The sequence below is a fragment of the Halichoerus grypus genome, chromosome 9 (assembly GCF_964656455.1).
Source record: "Halichoerus grypus chromosome 9, mHalGry1.hap1.1, whole genome shotgun sequence".
In the NCBI taxonomy this organism is placed as follows: domain Eukaryota; kingdom Metazoa; phylum Chordata; class Mammalia; order Carnivora; family Phocidae; genus Halichoerus; species Halichoerus grypus.
Window position 1 is genome coordinate 21,543,706 of NC_135720.1, and position 16,331 is coordinate 21,560,036.

The 16,331-nt window shown below is 38.1% G+C and overlaps 1 protein-coding gene across 6 annotated transcripts in view; it reads left to right on the top strand.

Moving 5' to 3' along the window:
• Positions 1-16,331, top strand: part of PLAGL1 (PLAG1 like zinc finger 1) — a 71,948-nt gene that overhangs the window by 13,671 nt on the left and 41,946 nt on the right. For 5 of the 6 annotated variants that reach the window (XM_036106720.2, XM_078054631.1, XM_078054629.1 and 2 more), the window contains exon 2: positions 9,535-9,568. The exons of the other annotated variant lie outside the window; for it this stretch is intronic. The gene's annotated coding sequence lies outside the window, so the exon portion shown is untranslated. The remainder of the gene's footprint in view (positions 1-9,534; positions 9,569-16,331) is intronic. 6 annotated transcript variants of the gene reach the window in all.

Here is a 16,331-nt window from a genome sequence, read left to right on the forward strand (position 1 = left end):
CTCTTGATCTCAGGGTCATGAGTTTGAGCCTCACATTGGGTGTGGAGCCTAAAAATATCATCTAAATCAGGTATGGATGAGACTTGAGGTAAGATTCATCTTGAAGCAAAATTCCTCTCCCACAGTGAACCTGTGAAACCGAACAGATGAGGGGGTTCCAAAATACAGTGGTGGGACAGAGTAGGATAGAAGAAAGGGATTGGTGGGTCCCAAACAAGGCCAACATCTAGCAAGGCAAACTCCATTTGATTTTAAAGCTCAAAAATAATCCTCTTTGGCTCCACAATCTGCCCTCTGGCCCCATAGCCCTAGGCAATGGCCCCACCCCTGAGGCACTGGGTGGGGACAGCCTGACCCACTGAAACCAAGGATGGAGCCCCACCCTCTTAAACCAAGGAGGAAACAGCCTTGCCCTTTGGGGCTGTAGTGGGAGTGGAAGTGAGGATGTCTGAATTGCCCTGGGGTCATTCTTTCCTTTTCATGAGGAATAAAGCATCTTTGCAGCCAAATAGTTCTATGTCTAGTCCTATTCAATCTCAGAAGTCCAAAGCCTTCCTTTATTTCATCCTGACTGTTCTGTTTGGTCCAAACGGTCAGAATCTCTGCTGGTATAATCCCATTTCTGTTCCTAGCTTCTGCTGATTTGGCTGAATAGTAACTCCAGGGGTAATCTCCTCATGGAGTCATTGTCCAGCCACACCCTTGGTAAACCCAGGACATGCTCTCTCATTTTTTGCAATATGGATAGACTGAGAATTTTTCCAAATCTTCAAGTTCTCTCTCTCTTTTTTTTCTTAATGATTCAATTTATCTCTCTCTCCTTGCATTCTATTCAAGCGAGAAGGAGAAGGTCTTATAAGGAGAAGCCAGGCTACACCCTCAACACTTTGATTAGAAATCTCTTCACCTAAACATCCACTTGCAAGCTTAACATTTCATCATTTGCAAGCTCTTCCACTAAACACTACAATACAATTCAGCCAAACTCTTTGCCACTTTATAAGAAGGATCATCTTTCCTCTATTTCCAAGAGCATGTTCTTTATTTACATCTGAGTTCTCACCACAATCCCCTTTAACGTTGTATTTCTTCAAGGCTGTCTTGGTTTTTTCTAGAATGCACCTCAAAACCCTTCCAGTTTCTACTCTGTTCCAAAGCCACTTCCACATTGTTACTCAGCATTCCAATTCACAGTACCAAATCTGTATTATTCTGTCTAGACTGCCATAACAGAATTACCATGGCTTGGGTAGCTTAAACAACAGAAATTTATTTTCTCACAATTCTGAGAACTAGAAGTCCAAGTCCAAGTGCCAGCAAATTCAGTTTCTGAGGAGGCCTCTCTTCCTGGCTTGCAGATGGCTGCCTTCTTGCTGTGTCCTCACATGGCTTTCCGTCTGTACATGTGTGTGTGCACACACCTCACTTATATATACCTAACATATAATGATAAAACAAGGCAGTTAAATGTAGTAAAACTATCCCTTCCAGAAAAGGGGAACATAGGAGACACACTGGAGTCACTGGTCCATAGCAGTTCTGAAATCCTTCACGACAGATATTGGGACACCTTGGGAGAACAAAATGTTTTTTGATTGGGGCTTGATTCTACCTTCTTGTTTATTGTTTTCAGAGGCTCTGGTTCTTCCCTCTGAGGAGTTCTTCCTTTTATTTTCCTTAGTTCCTTATGAAATGGAGAGTAGAAAATTTGCTCCACTTGGAACTGAGCAGCCCTTTCTTCCCACTGCTTCCATATAGGAGGAGCCAAAAGGTCATTTTTAGACTTAAGCTGATAGACTGGTTTTCTTTGGCAGTGCAATTCCTCCAAAATCTAGAAGATTTAATTTTTTTTTTTTTTTAAGATTTTATTTGACAGAGACAGTGAGAGAGGGAACACAAGCACAGGGAGAGGGAGAGGGAGAAGCAGGCTTCCCGCTGAGCAAGGAGCCTGATGTGGGGCTCGATCCCAGGACCCTGGGACCATGACCCGAGCCAAAGGCAGATGCTTAATGACTGAGCCACCCAGGCACCCTTGGAAGATTTAATTTCTGTTTGTTTCTGATTAATTCTCTGTGCTGGTGAGCACATTTTTCTTTCTTTTTTTTTTTTTTCCCCTTTGTTTTGAGACTTGGTTCTCAGGTCTGCTGCATTGATTTGCTTTCTTACCTGTATAGTTCTTTCTAGACCAAAAGAAAGTTATTTGGGGACTGACTGGCTTCTATTGGGAAACTGTACCCTTAATCTGATCTTTTAACTCATCTTATCCAAAAAAAATGATTTAATAGTTATGTTATCTATCCTTGCCCTGAAGCAATTTAATTTTTTAAAAAAAGGGTTTTCCTGGGTCTATGACCCTCATTTAATGTCTCTATTAGTATGGGAGTTGAGAAGTTTAGTTCAGGTAACATTGCAAATCAGAAATGTCTGGAATCTCTGTGTTCCTCTTCACTTCTTATTGAAAACTGGATAGTTCCTCGCTCATCCCTTTCTTGAATACCTTCTCAAATGCAGCCAAAAATAACCAATGCACACTTCAAATGTTTTGTTTTCTTACCTCTTCTAGAGCTGCAATTTTATTAGGTAGGTAATCTGCCTTCTAAGGTACCAGAAACAAATGATTTATCAAATTTTTTGTCACAGTATAAAATACCTATCATCCTAGCCCTTAAGATCTGTTTCTTCACTGCTTCCTGACCACTAAATATATTTTTAGTTTTTGCTAGAGAAGCATCCTACTTCTGGTACCAATTTCTGTGTAGTCAGGATGGGCTAAAGTTATGCTGTGCTGACAAGCCATCCCCAAACCCCAGTGGCTTTAGTGAAAGAACAGTTTATTTTTTCTCACACTAAACATCCATTGTGGATTTCTGGGAAACTGCCCCACACACTCAGTCTCAGGCCTATGGATGCACTCCATCTTGAATACTTTCTGTTATACTTGACCTTGATTGCCATGGAAGGGAAAGAGAATGTTAAATGGTTTTGTACCAGTAATTATTTATTAGCAGCCTAGAACTAGTCTAGTTAGTCACATGGCTGTGCCTAGCTGTAAGAAGTTAAAGCAGAAATATGAACAGAAGGAATTGTATCATATATCTGATTAGCTAAAAGTTATAAGTTAAGCTAATAGAGTATATATTTTACAGTTAATTTATCATTCTTGGGCAAATTTATCTTATATGACCTGGAAAACTATGTTTGTGGAATTTTTGGAGTCTTGAGGTTTCTGCATCTCTAGAATATGGCAGTGTAGGAAGGCTGGCCCATCTTCCCTTCTCTTCATGTTCCAGGCCCAATTCTGCACCACAGAGGGCACACATTTAAGTTGTGTCCACCCCTTGCAAATAGCCACCCTTGGCTACCTCTTGGACCTAGAGCTGCATATACAGTGGCAAATCTGTCTTCATAAACCTAGGTCTGGGAAAGAGGGCTACACAGTCCCTACTAGCAGGCTTGAAGTTCTTTAGACAAGGAACCCTGTGGTTCCAGGAATCTGCAGCATGGTCTAGGAGGGGAGTCTGGGCATGGGTGGGTAGTCCCCTTAGACCCTTGACCTTTTTACTCTAGAGGGAAGGATTTGCTATGAACCCCTCCTATCCAGGTTTAAGAGCAATACTGAGCAAGTGTAATGTCTGTGTGCTTAAAAAAAGAATATGATATGGGTGAGCACACAAATCTGTATCATCCCTCATGCTTACTAATTTAGCTTCCTAGATAGAGCTGGGGAGGGAAAATGCTCTAGTCACCAAAGTTGAGTGTCCTGTCTTGACAACTATAATTATCATTACAAAGTCCCATTATGATATATAAATTAGTTTCTTATGTTTGCTTATAGCAAATTTGTATCAACTCTACATTTTCTGATCTTATGGAAGTATTGGGATTGTGTTACACTTCTGAGTGATGTTCTTACCTTGTTACCATGTAAAAGGAACAACTGAGAAGCTGTGAGATCTAACCATCATGAAGGCAGGCAGCCTGGGTTGTAGGATCCAGGTGATAAGGTCAAATGCTGGCTCTGATACTTCAAATGTCTGACATTGGGAAAGTTTTCTGTTTCAAAGTTTTCTTATTTGTACAAAGGGAATAAAACCATCTATATTGAATTAAATAAAATAATATACACTAAGTGGTCTACAGAAAATATCCATAGCTCAAGCAAAATTCTTTCTCAATGAAAAATGATGAAAAACAATGAGTTATTTTGGGGAGTAAGTCTGAGATTTAATGCAGGGAAGATGACCTAAGGGAAGAAAGAGGTGGGGTCCCTGGAAGATGAAGTTCTTAGTCTAATATCCTGAAAAGAAAGCTTTGGGGCAGCCCTGGGCTCTTGCTTATCTCTAAGGGAAGGTATGTCTTTACTATCTCAACCTAGTAATCTCTCTTGAGCTTCAGTGCCCTGATTTTTAAAATGAGGATAATAAGAATTGCTTTGATGACCTTGATAAGGATCTTTTGATAGAGTGGTGGAGATAAGAGCCAGGGGAATGGGTTGGAAAGTGAATAGGTGAGGAAATGGGGATTATCTACATTTTCAATCTTTTTCAGAAGTTTGAGAAAGGTAGTCTGGGAATATAGTGGGAGCTGGAGGGCATTTCAAGGTTAATGAAGGTTTTGTTTGTTAAAGATTGGGAAATAACAGATCGTGGTTGTATGTAGGGGAGAAGTATTTCTAGTAGAAAGGGAGAACATGATAATGTAGAGGAGACTTTGAATGGAGAGGTGGGGTTGGTTGGTGCTAGGAAAGGAATTTCGTAGGGTTAGCATTGAAGAGATGAAATGCTGTATCCAATAGCTTTTAAAATTTTTTTTTTCCCCTCAGTGGAGTATAATGTGGGGATGTTCACAGAGACATAGGTGTATGTACAAGTGTTGGGAGTGAGGACACCCAACTGGAAGATCGGGGAGAAAGCAGGAAATAACAGGAGTGGGGAAGTGTTCCAGAGTTGTGGGCAGGCTTTAGAATTCAACTGAGTTGGAGTTGATGGAGTTAAGAGTGAAGTCACTCTCCTTGGCTTTGAGACTCCCATCTCTGAACCCTCCATCTCCATTTCTACTGCAGTAGCTTTTCCACTCTGTTTTTGTGCATGGGTAATATCCCCGAGGCATTCTCCAGTCACACAGATGCCTGCCTGGGCTGTCCAAATTATCTGCAAGATATCATTTTTATTTGTCTAGCTCTCTGATTACAAAATTACATAGGGTTTTAGTAGTCTATCCCTATTTTTTCCCTTAGGTGTGAAATTTCGTAGAGAGAGAGGTTTTTCAGAGATGACTGTATTGTCTTCATCTCCGTATAAGGTCGTTGCAATTGACTGAATATGTCCCCCTAAATACATATGTTGAAATCTTAACCCCCAATGTGATGATATTTGAAGGTAGGGCCTCTGGGAGGTAAGTAGATCATGAGGGTGGAGCCTTCATGAATGAAATCAGTGTCCGTGTGAAAAGAGTTAGCCAGCTCTTTTTCCACCATGCAAGAAGTTGGCAGTCTAAAACCCTGAGGAGAATTTTCCCCAGAACCCATCCATGCTGGCACCATGATCTTGGACTTCCAGCCTCCAGAACTGGGAGAAATAAATGTTTATCATTTAAGCCATCAAGTTTATGGTACTTTGTTACATGAACTAAGAATGGCATTGTTGGTTTTTTACATCCTAGAATTTTAAAAACTTTAATGTAGGTTAATAAGTTATATCATCTTCCTGGTAGGTAAACGAAGTTTAAAGGAAAGTGCTCATAATATTCTCTGATGATGGGTCCTACCTTCCAGTGAAGGTCTTCATTCCCTTCCCGTGTCAGAGTCCAGGTTCCTGAAAACCAGAAACTCTGGTGAAGTAGAGCCTACCTGCCATTGTCTTTGTGCTCATGATTATGCTCATTAAAGGCATTTCTTGCATGTTCCTCTGTAGATATTTACAAACCTAGTTGTACAAATATAGTCTCTATTAAGAATTTAAAAATTAAGAAAACAGTGAACATGAACATAAATGTTATACCTGTGGTAACATGCAAAGAAACATGAAAAAAATTCAGTCAGTTTTGTGGAATGTTTTAGAATGAAGAACCACAGAATAACCATACAAGTATTGTGCTTATACTGTATCTGCCAAGGTTACTGTGTTTAGCAACCGTAAGTAAAAGGGACATTAGCACTTAGGAGTAATTACTATTACTTACCAAGACTTGGAAAATTTTCACTGTTTGTCATAGAAATTAATGGTAACACAAAATAACTTGATTTCATCATCCTAGGTTTCTTTGAGAGGTCATATAGCCTAGATGTTAAAAGCCTGGACCCAGGTGTCAGGATCAGTCATTTGCTAATTGTGTGATCCTGGGCAACTTACTAAAATGTTTGGTGTCTGAGTTTCCTCATGGGCCAAAAAGGGATAATATGGTGCATCCCTTGTAGGGTTGTTACGAAGATTAAATGAGATAATATATATAAAATACCTAGATTATGCCATGGTAAGCTCTTAGAGCTTAGAGGTTTCTGGTTAGAAAGATATTATATACTCTATCAAAAATGGATAGACCCTGTAGGTAGAAAATCAATAAAGACATAGTTGAACATAATATCCCATCAGTCAACTAGATGCAATTGACATCTTCAGAAGATTACTTTATCCAACAACAATAGAATATATATTCTTCTCAAGCTCACATGGAACATTCACCAAGATAGATGACATTCTGGGCCTTAAAACACAAGTTTAAAAGAATAAAGATCATATGTTGTTTGCTCTCAGGCCACAGTAGAATTTAACTTGGAGATCAGTAATGTAAAGACAAGTAAGAAATTTCAAAATACAGAGGTTAAACAACACACTTTATAAAAGGTCAAAAAAGTGTATCAAGAGAAATTTTAAACTATTTTGAACAAAATGAAAACATGACTTATCAAAATGTCAGATGCAGAGAAAGTGATGCTTAGAGGAAAATGTAGAGCATTGAATGCAAATAGTAGAAAAGAAGAAAGCCCTGAAATCAGTAATCTAAATTTCTACCTTAGGAAACTAGAAAAAAAAAACAAAACCCTAAATCTGAAAGTAAGCAGAAGAAAAGATGTAATAAGAATTAGAGCAGAAATCGGGGTACCTAGCTGGCTCAGTTGGCAGAGTATGAGACTCTTGATCTCGGGATCATGGGTTCCAGCCCCATGTTTCGTGTAGAGATTACTTAAGAATAAAATCTTAAAAAAAAACAAAAAACAGAAATCAATGAAATTGAAAATAAGATATCCAAGAAAAGTAATGAAATCAAAAGCTGGTTCTTTGGAAAGATCAATAAAATTGATAAATCTCTAGGGAAGCTAAGAAGGATACAAATTATTAATATCACAAAGATATCATTTCATGTCCTTTGGATGTTTAAATAATAATAGAATACTATGAATAATTCAATGCCCATGCCTATATATATTAAAGATGTCAAATAATTAATTGCCTTTCAGAACAGAAAGCACCATACCCAGGTGGGTTTACTGGTGAATTCTGCCAAACATTTAAGGAAAAAATTATGCCAGTTCTTCATAATCACTTTCAGAGGATAGAAGCAGAGGAAATACTTCTTAACTTATTTGGTGAGGCCAGCATTACCCTAATATCAAAACCAGACCAGGACATTAAAAAAAACCCTACAAATCAGTATCCCTCATGAGTATAGATTCAAAAGTCCTCATGAAATATTAGCAAATCAAATCTAACAATCTATAGAAAGAATTCTACATGATGACCAAAAGGGGATTATCACAAACATGCAAAGTTGGTTCAACATTCAAAAGAAATCAGTGTAATCTATCACATCAACAGGCTAAAGATGAAAAATCAGTTGATTGTACCAATAGATGCAGAAAAAGTGTTCGATATGATCCAACACCCATTCATGATAAAAAAAAAGAAATCTGTAAACTAGAAATAGAGGGGGGAAAAAAAAAAAGAAATAGAGGGGAACTTCCTCAACTTGATAAAGAATATCTACAGAAGCCTACAGTTAACATCATACTTTATGGTGAGAAAGTAAAAGCTTTTCCATTACGATCAGAAATGAGGCAAGATGGTCTCTCATTGTTTCTTTTCAACAACGTCCTGGAATTCCTAGCTAATGCAATAAGACAAGGAAATAAAAGATATACAGATTGGGAAGGAAGAAATAAAACTATGTTTGTTCACATGATATGATTATTTGTGTAGAAAAACCAAAAGAATTGACAGACAAAAAACCTGGAACTAATAAGTAATTAATAGCGAGGTTGCAGGATATAAGGCTAATATACAACAGTCAGTTGCCTTCCTATATACCAGTTGTTGAACAAATGGAATTTGAAACTAAAAACATCTTCCCCTCAATTTTGCTATAAACCTAAAACTGCTCTAAAAGAATGAAGTCTTTTAAAATATATGTTTGAAAGTATGGTATCTGATTCAGGCAATACTGTTAGCTTACCTTTCACCTTTTGACTTTTGAGGTGAATAGTTTGTTATGATAACAATGAGTAAAAAAAATTCTCTCCAGACTTTTTCCCTTTATTTTATTTATTTATTTTTTTTTTTTTAAAGATTTTATTTATTTATTTAAGACAGAGAGAATGAGAGAGAGAGAGAGCACATGAGAGGGGGGAGGGTCAGAGGGTGAAGCAGGCTCCCTGCCGAGCAGGGAGCCCGATGCGGGACTCGATCCAGGGACTCCAGGATCATGACCTGAGCCGAAGGCAGTCGCTTAACCAACTGAGCCACCCAGGCGCCCAAGACTTTTTCCCTTTAATTAAAATGTATTTAATGCAGAAAAATGGAATTTTTTATTCATGATTTGACATATACTAGGTAGTAGTCTTTTATGCCCAGTGAGTAAAATACTTATCGCTCACAAATGGATGTTGCTGTTTTAATGTTAAAAATAGATATATAAGGGCGCCTGGGTGGCTCAGTCGTTAGGTGTCTGCCTTTGGCTCGGGTTGTGATCCCGGGGTCCTGGGATCGAGCCCTGCATCGGGCTCCCTGCTCGTCAGGAAGCCTGCTTCTCCCTCTCCCACTCCCCCTGCTTGTGTTCCCTCTCTCGCTGTGTCTCTCTCTGTCAAATAAATAAAATCTTAAAAAAAAAAAAAATAGATATATAAGAGGTTAGGGACAGAAGGGGGTTGTGGGGAGGGCAGTGGGTATGCTTATAAAAAGGCAACATTGAGGGATCCTTGTAGTGATGGAACTGTTTGGTATCTTGACTATGGTGGTAGATATGTGAACCTACAGGTAATAAAGTTCTGTAGAACTAAATGCATACACAAATAAGCATAATGAAACTGGGAAATCTGAAAAGACCAGTGGATTGTAGTAATATAAATATATTTATTGTGATATTCTACTTTAGTTTTGTGAAAAGTTATCATTGGGGGAAACTGAGCAAAGGGTACTCAAGATCTCTCTCAAAATCATGTATGAATCTACAGTTATTGCAGTAAAATTAAAAAATGCATGTGCAACTATTATATAAAACTATTAAATGATTTTTAGTATTTTTTTTGTTTTTGTTTTTTAGGTTTCTGCCTCGTTGATAAATCCTCATTGGTTTTGTAAGTTGACATTTTAATTTTTTTTATTCTCCACCCCCAACATTTTGTATTTTCTAATTACATAAGAGTGCTTTTCTAGAGCATGTGGAGCAAAAATCGGAGCAAAACTCTATTATTTGGTTCTTACATTATTTTAAGGTCTGTTTCACTTTTTCTGATACCATTAGGTGATAGTTACTTTGAGGAAGTTTGAATTACACATCTTAGGCTAGTGCCATCTGTTTCTGTGGAGTGACTTCCTACCAGGGTTATGATTAGCAGGAGTAAAGTGCCATCTGTGGAGCTGAGGTTGTATATACATCCATGCTGTTGGACATCACAGTCTTCACACAGAACATCTTGGTGGCTGATAAGAGGGACACAACACCCTGGGAGAAAGCCACTGGTGTAAGTGGTTTGACTAGTGAGATAAAATGAATTCTGCTTCATTTACATGTGAAAATCTGGCAATTAGATGAAATAAGGGCAGGATTCCAGGCTGGGAGAATTTAACTTTATTCCCATTTTATCATTTGAAGTAGCTATCTTGCTATTTTGTAACTTTTTCTTTGTTGTATATTGAAAAAAAATTAGAACTCCTGTTTTAATAATGGGTAGAGTTTTTTTTTTTTTTTAATTCCATGAAATGCAAACATTTGAAGTAGGAAAATTGGGACAAACATTTTTAACCTGAGAATATAAATTATTCTCTATATAACTGAAAACATATTACATTATTAAGTGGGTTTTACTCGGCCACTTTCTTAGAAAAGAGACTGTGTTGCCAGTATGGAAAAAATAAGGTTATGAACCATAATGTGCAGTCACTAGTTTTGATTTATCTATGTTATCATTTTGATGAAGAACTGAAATATGCTAAACTAATTTTAAAGACATCTTTGAGAAATATTGTCTGAAGATGGCTTTGTTTTTCATCATGTTAGCAATGGAGGATAATATTGTTACAAAGTAGCATTTGGGGGATTTGCATTCTCTGACAGTGTCTAAATCGGTTTGAATCAAATCAGGTTTTGTTTCACCTATTTTGAGGCCACTAGGAAGACACCTCTAATACAGACTTCCCCAAAGTATATGTCTTAGAATACTCATTCCTTTGGATGTTAACTGATGTTATATGGGAAAGGGACCTATGGTCATGTAAATTTGGGGAAAAAAACTGAGTTAAAATTAGACTTATTTCCAACAACTGATTATCTAAGAGAGCCTATGGTCTATGGTGTTTCTCAAACATATTTCTCAATATAACCCCAGTGTCAGCAAATATGCCATAAGACTCCATGGAAGTGCTCCATGAAACATTTTTGGGGAAATAGTGCTTTAAAATTTAGGAAATTGGTAAAAATGACAGGATCTCTTGTACATTTTTCACAATGATGGCAAAAGAAAATAGGGGACATTGGAGTTAGAATGGAAGAAATAGAACAAGACTGTGAAGTATCGTAAAACAGTTGACATGTAACTAAGCATTAATAATTATTATAGATAAAAAACAATTTTTTTAAATCTTGAAAGTAAAAATATTCTTCCTTGTTGTAGTCACTTACTAATTCCCACATCACTCTCATTTCTTGAAGATTTAGCTCCTGGCTCACTGTCCTCCTCTCCAAGACTAATGTGTCCTAATTCTTGGTGATATTATGGCCACCTTGGGGTCCTTCCAATACCCTGATTTCTCACTTCCTTAACTTCCTCTCATTCAGTGATCTTGTTTCCCAAACGACTTCAGCCATGTCCTCCCATGGTCATATTGTGGACTTAGTCATTAGCAATAACTGTTTCCCTCCATGATCTTGATTTTAAGCATCCCATTCTCCACCAGTCCCCACTCCCACCAACAAATTTTTAACTCCACCTGGACATTTCCTTACTCAATGTCAATAGCCTCTACGCTATCATTAAAATCACCCATTTATCCCCCTCTCTTATTCCTCCTTCTTGCTTTGCTGCCCTTAGCTATCTAAATCCCAAAGACGTAGTCTGTCTCTTCCATGCCTGTAGCTGCCCAGCTAAACACAGCTGGAGAAAAGTACCTAGCCATCCTCACTAGTCTTACTTTAACTATTTTGATTACTAATCTCAGGGGGGCTCTAATGTGTTCTGGCAATTTGGACAATTAATTCCTAGGATAATATTTAAAACCTATTTCTCTCTAAACTTCCAGTTCCTCTTCTCCTATTCTTCTTCTCACCTGATGACCTTGTTTCCTTTTTCACTGATAAAAATGCCCAGAAGAGAACTCCCACAAGCACCCGTCATCACATCTCCCCAACCACCTGCACCTGTACCTTACGTCCTGCCTTCTCTTCTTCCTCCTGCACCTGTACCTTACGTCCTGCCTTCTCTTCTTCCTCCTGCACCTGTACCTTACGTCCTGCCTTCTCTTCTTCCTCCTGCACCTGTACCTTACGTCCTGCCTTCTCTTCTTCCTCCTGCACCTGTACCTTACGTCCTGCCTTCTCTTCTTCCTCCCTGGGTGAACTGCACAAATCTAATCTAAAGCTTACTCTTGTACTTACGTTCTTAGATTCTATTTCTTTTCCCCTACTCAAGGATATTGCTATAGCAGTTGTCCCTTTTCTCCCCTGCATTATGGATTTCCCCCTTCCTTTACTTAATTATTTAACTCCCATTCCCCCTAGTTACCAATCCATCTCATTTCCATTTCCTTTTACACAATTTTTTGGTCTTTCTGTTCAATCTATCTTGATCCCATCTCAGTCAGGCTTGATTCTCACCATTCTACCAAAACTGTCTTGAGCGTCACCAATGACCTCCATGTTGCAAATCTGACAGTTCTCAGTCCTCATCTTACCGGACCTATCAGTAGAATTGACCCAGTCAGTCACACTCCTCCCTAGTGTTATGAGTCTCCACACTTTCCCAGCTGCCTTCAGTTACCATGACCACTTATATCAGTCTTTCGTGCAAATATCTCTTCATTGCCCTGACTTCCAAACACTGGGTGACCCAGGGCAGTTCCTGCACTGTTTCTCTCTGCCTATATTCACTCCCTAGCTAAGCTGATTCAGTTTCATGGCTTTAACTACACACATATGCTGCTAACTACCAAATTTATATCTCCAGTATGAACCTCTCTCCTGAACTCCACATTTAAAGATCCAAATGCTGAATGTCTGATACACATATCAGACCTAACATGTCCACAATTAGGTTCCTCTCCACTCTCATCCAGACTTTCTTCTTCCTCACTCTTCCTAATCTCTGTAAATGGTAACTCTATTCCTCCATCTTCTTAAGCCATACTCTTTAGCACCATTATCATTTCTTCTTTTTCTCACCTTCTACATATCTAGCTGTCAGAAAATACTATCAGCTCTACCTTAGATATATCCAGAAGAGGACTGCTTCTCACTACCTCTTCCACTATCATACTGGTCCAAACCTTCATCATCTTTTTATTAAAATAGCCTTCTTACTGGTCTCCCTGCTTTTATACTTTCTCCCCTATAAACTGTTCTCCAAACAGCAGCCAGATAAATTATTTAAAACTCTCAACTCTGATCATGTTACTTTTCTGTTCTAATGACTCCAGCCAGTGCTTCTCTTTATAGAGGTTTATCAACTTAGTATGGGCCCCCATTACTTCTGACCTAACCTTTTACTGCTCCCCCTCACTCACTGCTTTAGCCATACCAATATTCTTGTTCCAAGTTGGGGTTTTTCAGTTATTGTTGCCACAAAAAGCCATAAGGCTTGCTTCTTACCTCCTTCAGATCTTTGCTAAATTGTCATCGCACCTAGGCCTTTCCTGACCAGCCTGTTTTGAATTGCCACTATTTCTCCTTGCCTTACCCTCTTAGTGCTCTTTATCTCTTCAGTACTTTAGTTTTAAATCACCATCTGATATATATTTTGTTTGTTTGTCTTACCTTCCTTTGACAGTGAACTCCACAAGGAAGGGAACTTTGTGTGTTCTGTTCAGAAAGAGGCAGGTGGAATAGGGGGAAGGACTGTGTAGCAGGTGCTGACTTTGCCTCACGTGCCTTTCTCTTGTTGCCTCCTGACCACACAGATGGGTACGTGACTCACACTGGGGCAGTCTTTGTATCTTGTCCTTCTGGTATTCTAGTCCTGGGATGGGCATGTGATCCAAGCCAGGCCAACTGGAGTTTTCCATGGGACTTCGATTTTTCTGACTGGAGGTGGCAATAAAGAAATAATTCCTATCTTGTTATGGGTCCTTTTAACTGTTAACAGACCATTAGACAAAAGAGAGATACAGCCGTACACTATAATGCCTTTGGAACACTTACAAAAATTGCCCATATACTAGGTGATCAAAAAAATACAAAAAGAATATTAGAGCAGATGCAGGGGAGAATAAGAAAGTTTTAAGTGAATACTATATAAAGTTCTATATAAATAAACTTTGAAACTTTCAGTGTGTAAGACACTAAAGGTTATTTTGACCTAGTTTGCCTGTCAGATTGGTAAATTCTTCCTAATGTTCATGTAATAGCTACATGACTTCCACAGCTCAGAAAGATAAAATAGATATATTCAAGAGACTTATGTAACCCTCATTAAAACGTAATGGCCAATGCAAAAATTTTAAAATATTGTCAGTTATGAGAATAAATGTAAAAATCTGCAAATAAGATTTTAAAAAGAACTATCTACTCTGACCAAATGGGACTTACCCTAAGAGTACAAAAATGCTTCAACATTTGGGAATCTTATGCATAAATACACTGTACAATAATTTTTTTAAAGTGTGAACTTAGGGGCGCCTGGGTGGCTCAGTCGTTAAGCGGCTGCCTTCGGCTCAGGTCATGATCCCAGGGTCCTGGGATCGAGCCCCGCATCGGGCTCCCTGCTCGGCGGGAAGCCTGCTTCTCCCTCTCCCACTCCCCCAGCTTGTGTTCCCTCTCTCGCTGTCTCTCTCTCTCTGTCAAATAAAATAAATTTTTAAAAAATTAAAAAAAAGTGTGAACTTAAAGTCCTATGGGACATTTAATAACATTTAACACCCATTTCTGGTCATCTTTTAGGGATAGTACTTATTATGGATGTAAAACATTTGTTTTGAACCATTAACACATTTATTAATAGTAAAGCTCACAAAAAATTTCCATCAAAATCAAGAGTAGTGACATGATGTCTGCTAACATGGTAGTATAAGTTCTAGCCAGGCAGTGAGACAGAAAAGTAACAGTAAAGTTATTAGAAGATGAGATAACACTAAAATCTTTTTTTTTTTTTTAAGATTTTATTTATTTATTTGAGAGAGCACGCACAAGGGAGCACGAGCAGGGGGAGAGGAAGAGAGAAAAGGAAAAGTAGACCCTTCGCTGAGCAGAGAATCTGATGTGGGGCTTGATCCCAGGACCCTGAGATCATGACCCAAGCCCAAGGCAGACACTTAACTGACTGAGCCACCAAGGCGCCCCACACTAAAATCTTATAGGCAATATGATGGATAGAGCTATACAGTTTTGAAAATCAATTATAAAACCCTTAGAATTAATGCAATTCCATAAGTAGTTAGAGAAATGATAAATATATGTTTAGTGGCAATAATTGGAGGTTTAAGATAATAGGTTCATTTCTTAGGGCTAGCGAGAAACTAACATACTAAGAATTAACTCAAGTAAGAAATGTGTATTTTCAGAATTTCCTACAGTAAGTATGTATAGCATTGTTATGAGAAAATAAAGAATATCTTAAGAATATGTTTTCAGTACTTAGATGTAAGAAAATTCTAGTGCTAGAGCTCAAGCTCAGCTGAGTTTTGTCAATTGTAGGCTTTCCCAGATAATTCAATAAGGAAGTTTGAATGCTTGATTTTAGAACTTTTGTTAGATTAAACATGATTAAAAAGCAGCTAAAATCTCAATCATCTGTATATTTTGAAGTATTGCTCAGAGAAAAACTAGGTTTGAAATTTCTTCTAAGAATTTTCATTTTCTTTTTCTGTGCTTGTTTGATTAGAAGTTCTTTGGTAAAAAATGAATAGATCTTGGGATGTCTGGGTGGCTCAGTTGGTTGAGCATCTGCCTTTGGCTCAGGTCATGATCCCAGGGTCCTGGGATCGAGTCCCGCATCGGGCTCCTTGCTCAGCGGGGAGCCTACTTCTCCCTCTGCCTTCTCTGCCTGCCGTTCCCCCCTGCTTGTGCTCTCTCTGTGACAAATGAATAAATAAAATCTTTTAAAAAAAATGAAGAGATCTTGATACTTTTAGTAAATGGCTCCTAATGCCATTTTGTTACTGAGGACTTGGAGTGTTCTATCATAATTTAGTTCCAAAAACTCTTTTTAAGAGCTATAAATTAAGGAGCAGACAGCATGGTGGAGAGTACAAGTTTTAGAATTAGGGTAGCCTGGCTTGAATTCTAACTGTGATACCAATAAGTATGTGATTGTGAGCAAATTAATGAACCTTTCTTAGCCACAGTTTGTCTTTTATAAGACTGAAATAATAATAGCTCTGAGGATTATAAGGATTAATAGAGGTGATAGAGCTCGTCATTAGCAATATTCAGTAACAATCTAATTCTGTATTGCTTAGTATTATAATATGAGATACTAGTAATAAATTATTTTACAATGTACTTTATACAGAAGACCATCTCTTATTTGTTATATATCCCTAATTCTGAAAAACTATATATTTTTATGGACGAGAAAATGACTAAGAGACATGGGCTGCCCTGTAATGTGATCCCAAACAAGTCACTTTTTGCATTTTTTGAGCTTTCAGGTAATCTCTACATCTTAATGATGTAGAGAGGATGAAATGAGA